At 54.6% G+C, this 16,467-nt stretch overlaps 9 non-coding genes across 9 annotated transcripts; all 9 read left to right on the forward strand.

Annotated features, from left to right (window-relative positions):
- Positions 1-1,437: 1,437 nt before the first annotated feature.
- Positions 1,438-1,556, forward strand: LOC141268251 (5S ribosomal RNA). The gene has a single exon (XR_012321385.1). It is a non-coding gene; the product is annotated as a 5S ribosomal RNA (ribosomal RNA).
- Positions 1,557-3,262: 1,706 nt separating this feature from the next.
- On the forward strand, positions 3,263-3,381 carry LOC141267300 (5S ribosomal RNA). The gene has a single exon (XR_012321291.1). It is a non-coding gene; the product is annotated as a 5S ribosomal RNA (ribosomal RNA).
- Positions 3,382-5,087: 1,706 nt separating this feature from the next.
- On the forward strand, positions 5,088-5,206 carry LOC141266198 (5S ribosomal RNA). The gene has a single exon (XR_012320251.1). It is a non-coding gene; the product is annotated as a 5S ribosomal RNA (ribosomal RNA).
- A 1,706-nt stretch (positions 5,207-6,912) lies between these two features.
- LOC141267500 (5S ribosomal RNA) lies at positions 6,913-7,031 on the forward strand. The gene has a single exon (XR_012321310.1). It is a non-coding gene; the product is annotated as a 5S ribosomal RNA (ribosomal RNA).
- Positions 7,032-8,737: 1,706 nt separating this feature from the next.
- Positions 8,738-8,856, forward strand: LOC141267988 (5S ribosomal RNA). The gene has a single exon (XR_012321360.1). It is a non-coding gene; the product is annotated as a 5S ribosomal RNA (ribosomal RNA).
- A 1,706-nt stretch (positions 8,857-10,562) lies between these two features.
- Positions 10,563-10,681, forward strand: LOC141268105 (5S ribosomal RNA). Its single transcript, XR_012321371.1, has one exon. It is a non-coding gene; the product is annotated as a 5S ribosomal RNA (ribosomal RNA).
- A 1,706-nt stretch (positions 10,682-12,387) lies between these two features.
- On the forward strand, positions 12,388-12,506 carry LOC141268223 (5S ribosomal RNA). The gene has a single exon (XR_012321382.1). It is a non-coding gene; the product is annotated as a 5S ribosomal RNA (ribosomal RNA).
- A 1,706-nt stretch (positions 12,507-14,212) lies between these two features.
- Positions 14,213-14,331, forward strand: LOC141266411 (5S ribosomal RNA). Its single transcript, XR_012320449.1, has one exon. It is a non-coding gene; the product is annotated as a 5S ribosomal RNA (ribosomal RNA).
- Positions 14,332-16,039: 1,708 nt separating this feature from the next.
- Positions 16,040-16,158, forward strand: LOC141269170 (5S ribosomal RNA). The gene has a single exon (XR_012321480.1). It is a non-coding gene; the product is annotated as a 5S ribosomal RNA (ribosomal RNA).
- Positions 16,159-16,467: the final 309 nt, after the last annotated feature.

The following is a 16,467-nucleotide window of genomic DNA, read 5'->3' on the forward strand; positions in this document are numbered from 1 at the left end:
CGGTAACCTGGAGGCCAGTTTACAGCACAACCCAAGCAAAACACCTTTGCAGGCCACACGACCACCCCGAAGAGCAGCTCAAATTCACTCGCAACCATCTCACCCTCTTCCTTCATTCACTCCTGGGCGTTTCGCTCCACCCCAAGTTGCGGGTCCAGCTTGCTCTTTCTGTCACATCCCCGCGATGAACGGTTTAGCCTGCAGGAGACCCTGCGCCGAGCCATTTTTAAACACATCTGATGCGGCAGGTGTTTCATTGCTCAACAAACAACACCTATAGGGACGGCACAGCCTATGCATCGGTCCTTCGGAGACCGCCCCAGAACGGCCAGAGTTCTCGTCCCCACGCGAGCCTGAGGAAGGCTGGCCAGGCGATGGGCCAAGCAGCGTCTACTGGCCATACCACCGTGGATACGTCCGATCTCGGAAGCAAAGCAGAGATGGGTTCGGAAATACTTGGTTGGGACACCTCCTGAGAACACCAGGTATTGTAGACAATTTTGATGACGTTTTGCCATCTTGCCCAGCTCGGCTAGCATTGAGTGGCGCCTTGCTGGACACCGACCTTACGTAAAGTAGAGGCTGGAAGTCCCAAGCATCCCAAGCCCCCCAAGACCTCTAAGATAAGGACGCAACCCCGCCGCCTCTACCAGGCCTCACACTGAGCTCCTTGCCACGGCTAGGAGTGCTTATTGACCCCGCAGCCGGCCGTATGCAAATGATGGCGTTAAAAGCATCTCGCGCTGTGAAGGGGCCAGGCTTTCAGCAGCTGCCCAGGGGATGGTTTTAGAGGGCGACCGCCTAACGAGGGCCAGCAGAAGTAACGTCTTCTTCTTCAAAGAATCTTGTGTAACTAACCCAATCAGACAGCTGCCCAGGAGCTAACCTCAGTGCTAGGAAGGAGCGGGAGGGAATTGAGGGGGTGGTTCCTGCTAAGGCCCTGAAATAATAATAAGACAGGCAGGAGAGTCTGACGCATGGTGGCGGAAAAGCTGCAGGTGCAAATAGGGAATGTGGTCTCGTGCGAGCAACTTGTGCATGCTCGCTGTGTGTGAGTGTGCGCTTCCTAGGTACGGCGCGCTGCAGACAGTCAAAAGGGTTGCTCCCTTTCATTAAAAGTTAATCCCCGGCTGCAGGCTATTAGAAAGCAACTAACCGCGCTCTACTCACCCTACCCAGGTCTACCGGTGAGTCTCGCCGCTGCTCCCGGCCTGTGGCATTGGCCGCGACGCTGACGTTCCGTCGACAGCGCGGCAGCCGATCAGTGAGCTCAGCGGCTCTGAGCGGGGCGTTCTGTCTACAAGACCTTTTTAAGGAGCCAGCAAAAAAGTGAAGAGAAAGGAAAGCACAAAAGCACCTTGTCTTACTAAGCACAGGAAAGGGCAGCCGGCAACCGGACGTCAAAGTGGAAAAGCAGCAAGTGAGAGGCCTGTCTCTGCCTACGGCCACACCACCCTGAACACGCCCGATCTCGTCTGATCTCGGAAGCTAAGCAGGGTTGGGCCTGGTTAGTGCTTGGATGGGAGACCGCCTGGGAATACCAGGTGCTGTAGGCTTTTGCCTTTTCTTACTTCCACCAGCAGGGGTCACTCTCCTCTATGCCTTTTTTCCATTCCTTTTTTCACAAGCGCACACATGCTCCTTTCTTCTTTTCATTTGCTTTCTCTCTTGCGCTATTTAATCCTTGCAAAATACCAGCATCCTTCTCATCACCGTGGGCCTCCAGCATTGTTGCTTATTTACTTTTAATACTAGGCTTCTTTTCACCAGGACCAGCGACTCCCGCATGACTGGAGGCAACCACCGCTGACCTGGAGGCAACCACCGGTAACCTGGAGGCCAGTTTACAGCACAACCCAAGCAAAACACCTTTGCAGGCCACACGACCCCCCCGAAGAGCAGCTCAAATTCACTCGCAACCATCTCACCCTCTTCCTTCATTCACTCCTGGGCGTTTCGCTCCACCCCAAGTTGCGGGTCCAGCTTGCTCTTTCTGTCACATCCCCGCGATGAAAGGTTTAGCCTGCAGGAGACCCTGCGCCGAGCCATTTTTAAACACATCTGATGCGGCAGGTGTTTCATTGCTCAACAAACAACACCTATAGGGACGGCACAGCCTATGCATCGGTCCTTCGGAGACCGCCCCAGAACGGCCAGAGTTCTCGTCCCCACGCGAGCCTGAGGAAGGCTGGCCGGGCGATGGGCCAAGCAGTGTCTACTGGCCATACCATCTTGGATACGTCCGATCTCGGAAGCAAAGCAGAGATGGGTTCGGAAATACTTGGTTGGGACACCTCCTGAGAACACCAGGTATTGTAGACAATTTTGATGACGTTTTGCCATCTTGCCCAGCTCGGCTAGCATTGAGTGGCGCCTTGCTGGACACCGACCTTACGTAAAGTAGAGGCTGGAAGTCCCAAGCATCCCAAGCCCCCCAAGACCTCTAAGATAAGGACGCAACCCCGCCGCCTCTACCAGGCCTCACACCGAGCTCCTTGCCACGGCTAGGAGTGCTTATTGACCCCGCAGCCGGCCGTATGCAAATGATGGCGTTAAAAGCATCTCGCGCTGTGAAGGGGCCAGGCTTTCAGCAGCTGCCCAGGGGATGGTTTTAGAGGGCGACCGCCTAACGAGGGCCAGCAGAAGTAACGTCTTCTTCTTCAAAGAATCTTGTGTAACTAACCCAATCAGACAGCTGCCCAGGAGCTAACCTCAGTGCTAGGAAGGAGCGGGAGGGAATTGAGGGGGTGGTTCCTGCTAAGGCCCTGAAATAATAATAAGACAGGCAGGAGAGTCTGACGCATGGTGGCGGAAAAGCTGCAGGTGCAAATAGGGAATGTGGTCTCGTGCGAGCAACTTGTGCATGCTCGCTGTGTGTGAGTGTGCGCTTCCTAGGTACGGCGCGCTGCAGACAGTCAAAAGGGTTGCTCCCTTTCATTAAAAGTTAATCCCCGGCTGCAGGCTATTAGAAAGCAACTAACCGCGCTCTACTCACCCTACCCAGGTCTACCGGTGAGTCTCGCCGCTGCTCCCGGCCTGTGGCATTGGCCGCGACGCTGACGTTCCGTCGACAGCGCGGCAGCCGATCAGTGAGCTCAGCGGCTCTGAGCGGGGCGTTCTGTCTACAAGACCTTTTTAAGGAGCCAGCAAAAAAGTGAAGAGAAAAGAAAGCACAAAAGCACCTTGTCTTACTAAGCACTGGAAAGGGCAGCCGGCAACCGGACGTCAAAGTGGAAAAGCAGCAAGTGAGAGGCCTGTCTCTGCCTACGGCCACACCACCCTGAACACGCCCAATCTCGTCTGATCTTGGAAGCTAAGCAGGGTCGGGCCTGGTTAGTACTTGGATGGGAGACCGCCTGGGAATACCAGGTGCTGTAGGCTTTTGCCTTTTCTTACTTCCACCAGCAGGGGTCACTCTCCTCTATGCCTTTTTTCCATTCCTTTTTTCACAAGCGCATACATGCTCCTTTCTTCTTTTCATTTGCTTTCTCTCTTGCGCTATTTAATCCTTGCAAAATACCAGCATCCTTCTCATCACCGTGGGCCTCCAGCATTGTTGCTTATTTACTTTTAATACTAGGCTTCTTTTCACCAGGACCAGCGACTCCCGCATGACTGGAGGCAACCACCGCTGACCTGGAGGCAACCACCGGTAACCTGGAGGCCAGTTTACAGCACAACCCAAGCAAAACACCTTTGCAGGCCACACGACCCCCCCGAAGAGCAGCTCAAATTCACTCGCAACCATCTCACCCTCTTCCTTCATTCACTCCTGGGCGTTTCGCTCCACCCCAAGTTGCGGGTCCAGCTTGCTCTTTCTGTCACATCCCCGCGATGAACGGTTTAGCCTGCAGGAGACCCTGCGCCGAGCCATTTTTAAACACATCTGATGCGGCAGGTGTTTCATTGCTCAACAAACAACACCTATGGGGACGGCACAGCCTATGCATCGGTCCTTCGGAGACCGCCCCAGAACGGCCAGAGTTCTCGTCCCCACGCGAGCCTGAGGAAGGCTGGCCGGGCGATGGGCCAAGCAGCGTCTACTGGCCATACCATCTTGGATACGTCCGATCTCGGAAGCAAAGCAGAGATGGGTTCGGAAATACTTGGTTGGGACACCTCCTGAGAACACCAGGTATTGTAGACAATTTTGATGACGTTTTGCCATCTTGCCCAGCTCGGCTAGCATTGAGTGGCGCCTTGCTGGACACCGACCTTACGTAAAGTAGAGGCTGGAAGTCCCAAGCATCCCAAGCCCCCCAAGACCTCTAAGATAAGGACGCAACCCCGCCGCCTCTACCAGACCTCACACCGAGCTCCTTGCCACGGCTAGGAGTGCTTATTGACCCCGCAGCCGGCCGTATGCAAATGATGGCGTTAAAAGCATCTCGCGCTGTGAAGGGGCCAGGCTTTCAGCAGCTGCCCAGGGGATGGTTTTAGAGGGCGACCGCCTAACGAGGGCCAGCAGAAGTAACGTCTTCTTCTTCAAAGAATCTTGTGTAACTAACCCAATCAGACAGCTGCCCAGGAGCTAACCTCAGTGCTAGGAAGGAGCGGGAGGGAATTGAGGGGGTGGTTCCTGCTAAGGCCCTGAAATAATAATAAGACAGGCAGGAGAGTCTGACGCATGGTGGCGGAAAAGCTGCAGGTGCAAATAGGGAATGTGGTCTCGTGCGAGCAACTTGTGCATGCTCGCTGTGTGTGAGTGTGCGCTTCCTAGGTACGGCGCGCTGCAGACAGTCAAAAGGGTTGCTCCCTTTCATTAAAAGTTAATCCCCGGCTGCAGGCTATTAGAAAGCAACTAACCGCGCTCTACTCACCCTACCCAGGTCTACCGGTGAGTCTCGCCGCTGCTCCCGGCCTGTGGCATTGGCCGCGACGCTGACGTTCCGTCGACAGCGCGGCAGCCGATCAGTGAGCTCAGCGGCTCTGAGCGGGGCGTTCTGTCTACAAGACCTTTTTAAGGAGCCAGCAAAAAAGTGAAGAGAAAAGAAAGCACAAAAGCACCTTGTCTTACTAAGCACTGGAAAGGGCAGCCGGCAACCGGACGTCAAAGTGGAAAAGCAGCAAGTGAGATGCCTGTCTCTGCCTACGGCCACACCACCCTGAACACGCCCGATCTCGTCTGATTTCGGAAGCTAAGCAGGGTCAGGCCTGGTTAGTACTTGGATGGGAGACCGCCTGGGAATACCAGGTGCTGTAGGCTTTTGCCTTTTCTTACTTCCACCAGCAGGGGTCACTCTCCTCTATGCCTTTTTTCCATTCCTTTTTTCACAAGCGCACACATGCTCCTTTCTTCTTTTCATTTGCTTTCTCTCTTGCGCTATTTAATCCTTGCAAAATACCAGCATCCTTCTCATCACCGTGGGCCTCCAGCATTGTTGCTTATTTACTTTTAATACTAGGCTTCTTTTCACCAGGACCAGCGACTCCCGCATGACTGGAGGCAACCACCGCTGACCTGGAGGCAACCACCGGTAACCTGGAGGCCAGTTTACAGCACAACCCAAGCAAAACACCTTTGCAGGCCACACGACCCCCCCGAAGAGCAGCTCAAATTCACTCGCAACCATCTCACCCTCTTCCTTCATTCACTCCTGGGCGTTTCGCTCCACCCCAAGTTGCGGGTCCAGCTTGCTCTTTCTGTCACATCCCCGCGATGAACGGTTTAGCCTGCAGGAGACCCTGCGCCGAGCCATTTTTAAACACATCTGATGCGGCAGGTGTTTCATTGCTCAACAAACAACACCTATAGGGACGGCACAGCCTATGCATCGGTCCTTCGGAGACCGCCCCAGAACGGCCAGAGTTCTCGTCCCCACGCGAGCCTGAGGAAGGCTGGCCAGGCGATGGGCCAAGCAGCGTCTACTGGCCATACCACCGTGGATACGTCCGATCTCGGAAGCAAAGCAGAGATGGGTTCGGAAATACTTGGTTGGGACACCTCCTGAGAACACCAGGTATTGTAGACAATTTTGATGACGTTTTGCCATCTTGCCCAGCTCGGCTAGCATTGAGTGGCGCCTTGCAGGACACCGACCTTACGTAAAGTAGAGGCTGGAAGTCCCAAGCATCCCAAGCCCCCCAAGACCTCTAAGATAAGGACGCAACCCCGCCGCCTCTACCAGGCCTCACACCGAGCTCCTTGCCACGGCTAGGAGTGCTTATTGACCCCGCAGCCGGCCGTATGCAAATGATGGCGTTAAAAGCATCTCGCGCTGTGAAGGGGCCAGGCTTTCAGCAGCTGCCCAGGGGATGGTTTTAGAGGGCGACCGCCTAACGAGGGCCAGCAGAAGTAACGTCTTCTTCTTCAAAGAATCTTGTGTAACTAACCCAATCAGACAGCTGCCCAGGAGCTAACCTCAGTGCTAGGAAGGAGCGGGAGGGAATTGAGGGGGTGGTTCCTGCTAAGGCCCTGAAATAATAATAAGACAGGCAGGAGAGTCTGACGCATGGTGGCGGAAAAGCTGCAGGTGCAAATAGGGAATGTGGTCTCGTGCGAGCAACTTGTGCATGCTCGCTGTGTGTGAGTGTGCGCTTCCTAGGTACGGCGCGCTGCAGACAGTCAAAAGGGTTGCTCCCTTTCATTAAAAGTTAATCCCCGGCTGCAGGCTATTAGAAAGCAACTAACCGCGCTCTACTCACCCTACCCAGGTCTACCGGTGAGTCTCGCCGCTGCTCCCGGCCTGTGGCATTGGCCGCGACGCTGACGTTCCGTCGACAGCGCGGCAGCCGATCAGTGAGCTCAGCGGCTCTGAGCGGGGCGTTCTGTCTACAAGACCTTTTTAAGGAGCCAGCAAAAAAGTGAAGAGAAAAGAAAGCACAAAAGCACCTTGTCTTACTAAGCACTGGAAAGGGCAGCCGGCAACCGGACGTCAAAGTGGAAAAGCAGCAAGTGAGAGGCCTGTCTCTGCCTACGGCCACACCACCCTGAACACGCCCGATCTCGTCTGATCTTGGAAGCTAAGCAGGGTTGGGCCTGGTTAGTACTTGGATGGGAGACCGCCTGGGAATACCAGGTGCTGTAGGCTTTTGCCTTTTCTTACTTCCACCAGCAGGGGTCACTCTCCTCTATGCCTTTTTTCCATTCCTTTTTTCACAAGCGCACACATGCTCCTTTCTTCTTTTCATTTGCTTTCTCTCCTGCGCTATTTAATCCTTGCAAAATACCAGCATCCTTCTCATCACCGTGGGCCTCCAGCATTGTTGCTTATTTACTTTTAATACTAGGCTTCTTTTCACCAGGACCAGCGACTCCCGCATGACTGGAGGCAACCACCGCTGACCTGGAGGCAACCACCGGTAACCTGGAGGCCAGTTTACAGCACAACCCAAGCAAAACACCTTTGCAGGCCACACGACCACCCCGAAGAGCAGCTCAAATTCACTCGCAACCATCTCACCCTCTTCCTTCATTCACTCCTGGGCGTTTCGCTCCACCCCAAGTTGCGGGTCCAGCTTGCTCTTTCTGTCACATCCCCGCGATGAACGGTTTAGCCTGCAGGAGACCCTGCGCCGAGCCATTTTTAAACACATCTGATGCGGCAGGTGTTTCATTGCTCAACAAACAACACCTATAGGGACGGCACAGCCTATGCATCGGTCCTTCGGAGACCGCCCCAGAACGGCCAGAGTTCTCGTCCCCACGCGAGCCTGAGGAAGGCTGGCCAGGCGATGGGCCAAGCAGCGTCTACTGGCCATACCACCGTGGATACGTCCGATCTCGGAAGCAAAGCAGAGATGGGTTCGGAAATACTTGGTTGGGACACCTCCTGAGAACACCAGGTATTGTAGACAATTTTGATGACGTTTTGCCATCTTGCCCAGCTCGGCTAGCATTGAGTGGCGCCTTGCTGGACACCGACCTTACGTAAAGTAGAGGCTGGAAGTCCCAAGCATCCCAAGCCCCCCAAGACCTCTAAGATAAGGACGCAACCCCGCCGCCTCTACCAGGCCTCACACCGAGCTCCTTGCCACGGCTAGGAGTGCTTATTGACCCCGCAGCCGGCCGTATGCAAATGATGGCGTTAAAAGCATCTCGCGCTGTGAAGGGGCCAGGCTTTCAGCAGCTGCCCAGGGGATGGTTTTAGAGGGCGACCGCCTAACGAGGGCCAGCAGAAGTAACGTCTTCTTCTTCAAAGAATCTTGTGTAACTAACCCAATCAGACAGCTGCCCAGGAGCTAACCTCAGTGCTAGGAAGGAGCGGGAGGGAATTGAGGGGGTGGTTCCTGCTAAGGCCCTGAAATAATAATAAGACAGGCAGGAGAGTCTGACGCATGGTGGCGGAAAAGCTGCAGGTGCAAATAGGGAATGTGGTCTCGTGCGAGCAACTTGTGCATGCTCGCTGTGTGTGAGTGTGCGCTTCCTAGGTACGGCGCGCTGCAGACAGTCAAAAGGGTTGCTCCCTTTCATTAAAAGTTAATCCCCGGCTGCAGGCTATTAGAAAGCAACTAACCGCGCTCTACTCACCCTACCCAGGTCTACCGGTGAGTCTCGCCGCTGCTCCCGGCCTGTGGCATTGGCCGCGACGCTGACGTTCCGTCGACAGCGCGGCAGCCGATCAGTGAGCTCAGCGGCTCTGAGCGGGGCGTTCTGTCTACAAGACCTTTTTAAGGAGCCAGCAAAAAAGTGAAGAGAAAAGAAAGCACAAAAGCACCTTGTCTTACTAAGCACTGGAAAGGGCAGCCGGCAACCGGACGTCAAAGTGGAAAAGCAGCAAGTGAGAGGCCTGTCTCTGCCTACGGCCACACCACCCTGAACACGCCCGATCTCGTCTGATCTCGGAAGCTAAGCAGGGTTGGGCCTGGTTAGTACTTGGATGGGAGACCGCCTGGGAATACCAGGTGCTGTAGGCTTTTGCCTTTTCTTACTTCCACCAGCAGGGGTCACTCTCCTCTATGCCTTTTTTCCATTCCTTTTTTCACAAGCGCACACATGCTCCTTTCTTCTTTTCATTTGCTTTCTCTCTTGCGCTATTTAATCCTTGCAAAATACCAGCATCCTTCTCATCACCGTGGGCCTCCAGCATTGTTGCTTATTTACTTTTAATACTAGGCTTCTTTTCACCAGGACCAGCGACTCCCGCATGACTGGAGGCAACCACCGCTGACCTGGAGGCAACCACCGGTAACCTGGAGGCCAGTTTACAGCACAACCCAAGCAAAACACCTTTGCAGGCCACACGACCCCCCCGAAGAGCAGCTCAAATTCACTCGCAACCATCTCACCCTCTTCCTTCATTCACTCCTGGGCGTTTCGCTCCACCCCAAGTTGCGGGTCCAGCTTGCTCTTTCTGTCACATCCCCGCGATGAACGGTTTAGCCTGCAGGAGACCCTGCGCCGAGCCATTTTTAAACACATCTGATGCGGCAGGTGTTTCATTGCTCAACAAACAACACCTATAGGGACGGCACAGCCTATGCATCGGTCCTTCGGAGACCGCCCCAGAACGGCCAGAGTTCTCGTCCCCACGCGAGCCTGAGGAAGGCTGGCCAGGCGATGGGCCAAGCAGCGTCTACTGGCCATACCACCGTGGATACGTCCGATCTCGGAAGCAAAGCAGAGATGGGTTCGGAAATACTTGGTTGGGACACCTCCTGAGAACACCAGGTATTGTAGACAATTTTGATGACGTTTTGCCATCTTGCCCAGCTCGGCTAGCATTGAGTGGCGCCTTGCTGGACACCGACCTTACGTAAAGTAGAGGCTGGAAGTCCCAAGCATCCCAAGCCCCCCAAGACCTCTAAGATAAGGACGCAACCCCGCCGCCTCTACCAGGCCTCACACCGAGCTCCTTGCCACGGCTAGGAGTGCTTATTGACCCCGCAGCCGGCCGTATGCAAATGATGGCGTTAAAAGCATCTCGCGCTGTGAAGGGGCCAGGCTTTCAGCAGCTGCCCAGGGGATGGTTTTAGAGGGCGACCGCCTAACGAGGGCCAGCAGAAGTAACGTCTTCTTCTTCAAAGAATCTTGTGTAACTAACCCAATCAGACAGCTGCCCAGGAGCTAACCTCAGTGCTAGGAAGGAGCGGGAGGGAATTGAGGGGGTGGTTCCTGCTAAGGCCCTGAAATAATAATAAGACAGGCAGGAGAGTCTGACGCATGGTGGCGGAAAAGCTGCAGGTGCAAATAGGGAATGTGGTCTCGTGCGAGCAACTTGTGCATGCTCGCTGTGTGTGAGTGTGCGCTTCCTAGGTACGGCGCGCTGCAGACAGTCAAAAGGGTTGCTCCCTTTCATTAAAAGTTAATCCCCGGCTGCAGGCTATTAGAAAGCAACTAACCGCGCTCTACTCACCCTACCCAGGTCTACCGGTGAGTCTCGCCGCTGCTCCCGGCCTGTGGCATTGGCCGCGACGCTGACGTTCCGTCGACAGCGCGGCAGCCGATCAGTGAGCTCAGCGGCTCTGAGCGGGGCGTTCTGTCTACAAGACCTTTTTAAGGAGCCAGCAAAAAAGTGAAGAGAAAGGAAAGCACAAAAGCACCTTGTCTTACTAAGCACAGGAAAGGGCAGCCGGCAACCGGACGTCAAAGTGGAAAAGCAGCAAGTGAGAGGCCTGTCTCTGCCTACGGCCACACCACCCTGAACACGCCCGATCTCGTCTGATCTCGGAAGCTAAGCAGGGTTGGGCCTGGTTAGTACTTGGATGGGAGACCGCCTGGGAATACCAGGTGCTGTAGGCTTTTGCCTTTTCTTACTTCCACCAGCAGGGGTCACTCTCCTCTATGCCTTTTTTCCATTCCTTTTTTCACAAGCGCACACATGCTCCTTTCTTCTTTTCATTTGCTTTCTCTCTTGCGCTATTTAATCCTTGCAAAATACCAGCATCCTTCTCATCACCGTGGGCCTCCAGCATTGTTGCTTATTTACTTTTAATACTAGGCTTCTTTTCACCAGGACCAGCGACTCCCGCATGACTGGAGGCAACCACCGCTGACCTGGAGGCAACCACCGGTAACCTGGAGGCCAGTTTACAGCACAACCCAAGCAAAACACCTTTGCAGGCCACACGACCCCCCCGAAGAGCAGCTCAAATTCACTCGCAACCATCTCACCCTCTTCCTTCATTCACTCCTGGGCGTTTCGCTCCACCCCAAGTTGCGGGTCCAGCTTGCTCTTTCTGTCACATCCCCGCGATGAACGGTTTAGCCTGCAGGAGACCCTGCGCCGAGCCATTTTTAAACACATCTGATGCGGCAGGTGTTTCATTGCTCAACAAACAACACCTATAGGGACGGCACAGCCTATGCATCGGTCCTTCGGAGACCGCCCCAGAACGGCCAGAGTTCTCGTCCCCACGCGAGCCTGAGGAAGGCTGGCCAGGCGATGGGCCAAGCAGCGTCTACTGGCCATACCACCGTGGATACGTCCGATCTCGGAAGCAAAGCAGAGATGGGTTCGGAAATACTTGGTTGGGACACCTCCTGAGAACACCAGGTATTGTAGACAATTTTGATGACGTTTTGCCATCTTGCCCAGCTCGGCTAGCATTGAGTGGCGCCTTGCTGGACACCGACCTTACGTAAAGTAGAGGCTGGAAGTCCCAAGCATCCCAAGCCCCCCAAGACCTCTAAGATAAGGACGCAACCCCGCCGCCTCTACCAGGCCTCACACCGAGCTCCTTGCCACGGCTAGGAGTGCTTATTGACCCCGCAGCCGGCCGTATGCAAATGATGGCGTTAAAAGCATCTCGCGCTGTGAAGGGGCCAGGCTTTCAGCAGCTGCCCAGGGGATGGTTTTAGAGGGCGACCGCCTAACGAGGGCCAGCAGAAGTAACGTCTTCTTCTTCAAAGAATCTTGTGTAACTAACCCAATCAGACAGCTGCCCAGGAGCTAACCTCAGTGCTAGGAAGGAGCGGGAGGGAATTGAGGGGGTGGTTCCTGCTAAGGCCCTGAAATAATAATAAGACAGGCAGGAGAGTCTGACGCATGGTGGCGGAAAAGCTGCAGGTGCAAATAGGGAATGTGGTCTCGTGCGAGCAACTTGTGCATGCTCGCTGTGTGTGAGTGTGCGCTTCCTAGGTACGGCGCGCTGCAGACAGTCAAAAGGGTTGCTCCCTTTCATTAAAAGTTAATCCCCGGCTGCAGGCTATTAGAAAGCAACTAACCGCGCTCTACTCACCCTACCCAGGTCTACCGGTGAGTCTCGCCGCTGCTCCCGGCCTGTGGCATTGGCCGCGACGCTGACGTTCCGTCGACAGCGCGGCAGCCGATCAGTGAGCTCAGCGGCTCTGAGCGGGGCGTTCTGTCTACAAGACCTTTTTAAGGAGCCAGCAAAAAAGTGAAGAGAAAGGAAAGCACAAAAGCACCTTGTCTTACTAAGCACAGGAAAGGGCAGCCGGCAACCGGACGTCAAAGTGGAAAAGCAGCAAGTGAGAGGCCTGTCTCTGCCTACGGCCACACCACCCTGAACACGCCCGATCTCGTCTGATCTCGGAAGCTAAGCAGGGTTGGGCCTGGTTAGTACTTGGATGGGAGACCGCCTGGGAATACCAGGTGCTGTAGGCTTTTGCCTTTTCTTACTTCCACCAGCAGGGGTCACTCTCCTCTATGCCTTTTTTCCATTCCTTTTTTCACAAGCGCACACATGCTCCTTTCTTCTTTTCATTTGTTTTCTCTCTTGCGCTATTTAATCCTTGCAAAATACCAACATCCTTCTCATCACCGTGGGCCTCCAGCATTGTTGCTTATTTACTTTTAATACTAGGCTTCTTTTCACCAGGACCAGCGACTCCCGCATGACTGGAGGCAACCACCGCTGACCTGGAGGCAACCACCGGTAACCTGGAGGCCAGTTTACAGCACAACCCAAGCAAAACACCTTTGCAGGCCACACGACCACCCCGAAGAGCAGCTCAAATTCACTCGCAACCATCTCACCCTCTTCCTTCATTCACTCCTGGGCGTTTCGCTCCACCCCAAGTTGCGGGTCCAGCTTGCTCTTTCTGTCACATCCCCGCGATGAACGGTTTAGCCTGCAGGAGACCCTGCGCCGAGCCATTTTTAAACACATCTGATGCGGCAGGTGTTTCATTGCTCAACAAACAACACCTATAGGGACGGCACAGCCTATGCATCGGTCCTTCGGAGACCGCCCCAGAACGGCCAGAGTTCTCGTCCCCACGCGAGCCTGAGGAAGGCTGGCCGGGCGATGGGCCAAGCAGCGTCTACTGGCCATACCACCTTGGATACGTCCGATCTCGGAAGCAAAGCAGAGATGGGTTCGGAAATACTTGGTTGGGACACCTCCTGAGAACACCAGGTATTGTAGACAATTTTGATGACGTTTTACCATCTTGCCCAGCTCGGCTAGCATTGAGTGGCGCCTTGCTGGACACCGACCTTACGTAAAGTAGAGGCTGGAAGTCCCAAGCATCCCAAGCCCCCCAAGACCTCTAAGATAAGGACGCAACCCCGCCGCCTCTACCAGGCCTCACACCGAGCTCCTTGCCACGGCTAGGAGTGCTTATTGACCCCGCAGCCGGCCGTATGCAAATGATGGCGTTAAAAGCATCTCGCGCTGTGAAGGGGCCAGGCTTTCAGCAGCTGCCCAGGGGATGGCTTTAGAGGGCGACCGCCTAACGAGGGCCAGCAGAAGTAACGTCTTCTTCTTCAAAGAATCTTGTGTAACTAACCCAATCAGACAGCTGCCCAGGAGCTAACCTCAGTGCTAGGAAGGAGCGGGAGGGAATTGAGGGGGTGGTTCCTGCTAAGGCCCTGAAATAATAATAAGACAGGCAGGAGAGTCTGACGCATGGTGGCGGAAAAGCTGCAGGTGCAAATAGGGAATGTGGTCTCGTGCGAGCAACTTGTGCATGCTCGCTGTGTGTGAGTGTGCGCTTCCTAGGTACGGCGCGCTGCAGACAGTCAAAAGGGTTGCTCCCTTTCATTAAAAGTTAATCCCCGGCTGCAGGCTATTAGAAAGCAACTAACCGCGCTCTACTCACCCTACCCAGGTCTACCGGTGAGTCTCGCCGCTGCTCCCGGCCTGTGGCATTGGCCGCGACGCTGACGTTCCGTCGACAGCGCGGCAGCCGATCAGTGAGCTCAGCGGCTCTGAGCGGGGCGTTCTGTCTACAAGACCTTTTTAAGGAGCCAGCAAAAAAGTGAAGAGAAAAGAAAGCACAAAAGCACCTTGTCTTACTAAGCACTGGAAAGGGCAGCCGGCAACCGGACGTCAAAGTGGAAAAGCAGCAAGTGAGAGGCCTGTCTCTGCCTACGGCCACACCACCCTGAACACGCCCGATCTCGTCTGATCTCGGAAGCTAAGCAGGGTCGGGCCTGGTTAGTACTTGGATGGGAGACCACCTGGGAATACCAGGTGCTGTAGGCTTTTGCCTTTTCTTACTTCCACCAGCAGGGGTCACTCTCCTCTATGCCTTTTTTCCATTACTTTTTTCACAAGCGCACACATGCTCCTTTCTTCTTTTCATTTGCTTTCTCTCTTGCGCTATTTAATCCTTGCAAAATACCAGCATCCTTCTCATCACCGTGGACCTCCAGCATTGTTGCTTATTTACTTTTAATACTAGGCTTCTTTTCACCAGGACCAGCGACTCCCACATGACTGGAGGCAACCACCGCTGACCTGGAGGCAACCACTGGTAACCTGGAGGCCAGTTTACAGCACAACCCAAGCAAAACACCTTTGCAGGCCACACGACCCCCCCCCGAAGAGCAGCTCAAATTCACTCGCAACCATCTCACCCTCTTCCTTCATTCACTCCTGGGCGTTTCGCTCCACCCCAAGTTGCGGGTCCAGCTTGCTCTTTCTGTCACATCCCCGCGATGAACGGTTTAGCCTGCAGGAGACCCTGCGCCGAGCCATTTTTAAACACATCTGATGCGGCAGGTGTTTCATTGCTCAACAAACAACACCTATAGGGACGGCACAGCCTATGCATCGGTCCTTCGGAGACCGCCCCAGAACGGCCAGAGTTCTCGTCCCCACGCGAGCCTGAGGAAGGCTGGCCGGGCGATGGGCCAAGCAGCGTCTACTGGCCATACCACCTTGGATACGTCTGATCTCGGAAGCAAAGCAGAGATGGGTTCGGAAATACTTGGTTGGGACACCTCCTGAGAACACCAGGTATTGTAGACAATTTTGATGACGTTTTGCCATCTTGCCCAGCTCGGCTAGCATGGAGTGGCGCCTTGCTGGACACCGACCTTACGTAAAGTAGAGGCTGGAAGTCCCAAGCCTCCCAAGCCCCCCAAGACCTCTAAGATAAGGACGCAACCCCGCCGCCTCTACCAGGCCTCACACCGAGCTCCTTGCCACCGCTAGGAGTGCTTATTGACCCCGCAGCCGGCCGTATGCAAATGATGGCGTTAAAAGCATCTCGCGCTGTGAAGGGGCCAGGCTTTCAGCAGCTGCCCAGGGGATGGTTTTAGAGGGCGACCGCCTAACGAGGGCCAGCAGAAGTAACGTCTTCTTCTTCAAAGAATCTTGTGTAACTAACCCAATCAGACAGCTGCCCAGGAGCTAACCTCAGTGCTAGGAAGGAGCGGGAGGGAATTGAGGGGGTGGTTCCTGCTAAGGCCCTGAAATAATAATAAGACAGGCAGGAGAGTCTGACGCATGGTGGCGGAAAAGCTGCAGGTGCAAATAGGGAATGTGGTCTCGTGCGAGCAACTTGTGCATGCTCGCTGTGTGTGAGTGTGCGCTTCCTAGGTACGGCACGCTGCAGACAGTCAAAAGGGTTGCTCCCTTTCATTAAAAGTTAATCCCCGGCTGCAGGCTATTAGAAAGCAAATAACCGAGCTCTACTCACCCTACCCAGGTCTACCGGTGAGTCTCGCCGCTGCTCCCGGCCTGTGGCATTGGCCGCGACGCTGACGTTCCGTCGACAGAGCGGCAGCCGATCAGTGAGCTCAGCGGCTCTGAGCGGGGCGTTCTGTCTACAAGACCTTTTTAAGGAGCCAGCAAAAAAGTGAAGAGAAAGGAAAGCACAAAACCACCTTGTCTTACTAAGCACTGGAAAGGGCAGCCGGCAACCAGACGTCAACGTAGAAAAGCAGCAAGTGAGAGGCCTGTCTCTGCCTACGGCCACACCACCCTGAACACACCCGATCTCGTCTGATCTTGGAAGCTAAGCAGGGTTGGGCCTGGTTAGTACTTGGATGGGAGACCGCCTGGGTATACCAGGTGCTGTAGGCTTTTGCTTTTTCTTACTTCCACCAGCAGTGGTCACTCTCCTCTATGCCTTTTTTCCATTCCTTTTTTCACAAGCGCACACATGCTCCTTTCTTCTTTTCATTTGCTTTCTCTCTTGCGCTATTTAATCCTTGCAAAATACCAGCATCCTTCTCATCACCGTGGGCCTCCAGCATTGTTGCTTATTTACTTTTAATACTAGGCTTCTTTTCACCAGGACCAGCGACTCCCGCATGACTGGAGGCAACCACCGCTGACCTGGAGGCAACCACCGGTAACCTGGAGGCCAGTTTACAGCACAACCCAAGCAAA

The sequence above is a fragment of the Phyllobates terribilis genome, unplaced genomic scaffold (genome assembly GCF_046119375.1).
Source record: "Phyllobates terribilis strain yellow unplaced genomic scaffold, ASM4611937v1 Scaffold_4__5_contigs__length_816908805, whole genome shotgun sequence".
In the NCBI taxonomy this organism is placed as follows: Eukaryota; Metazoa; Chordata; class Amphibia; order Anura; family Dendrobatidae; genus Phyllobates; species Phyllobates terribilis.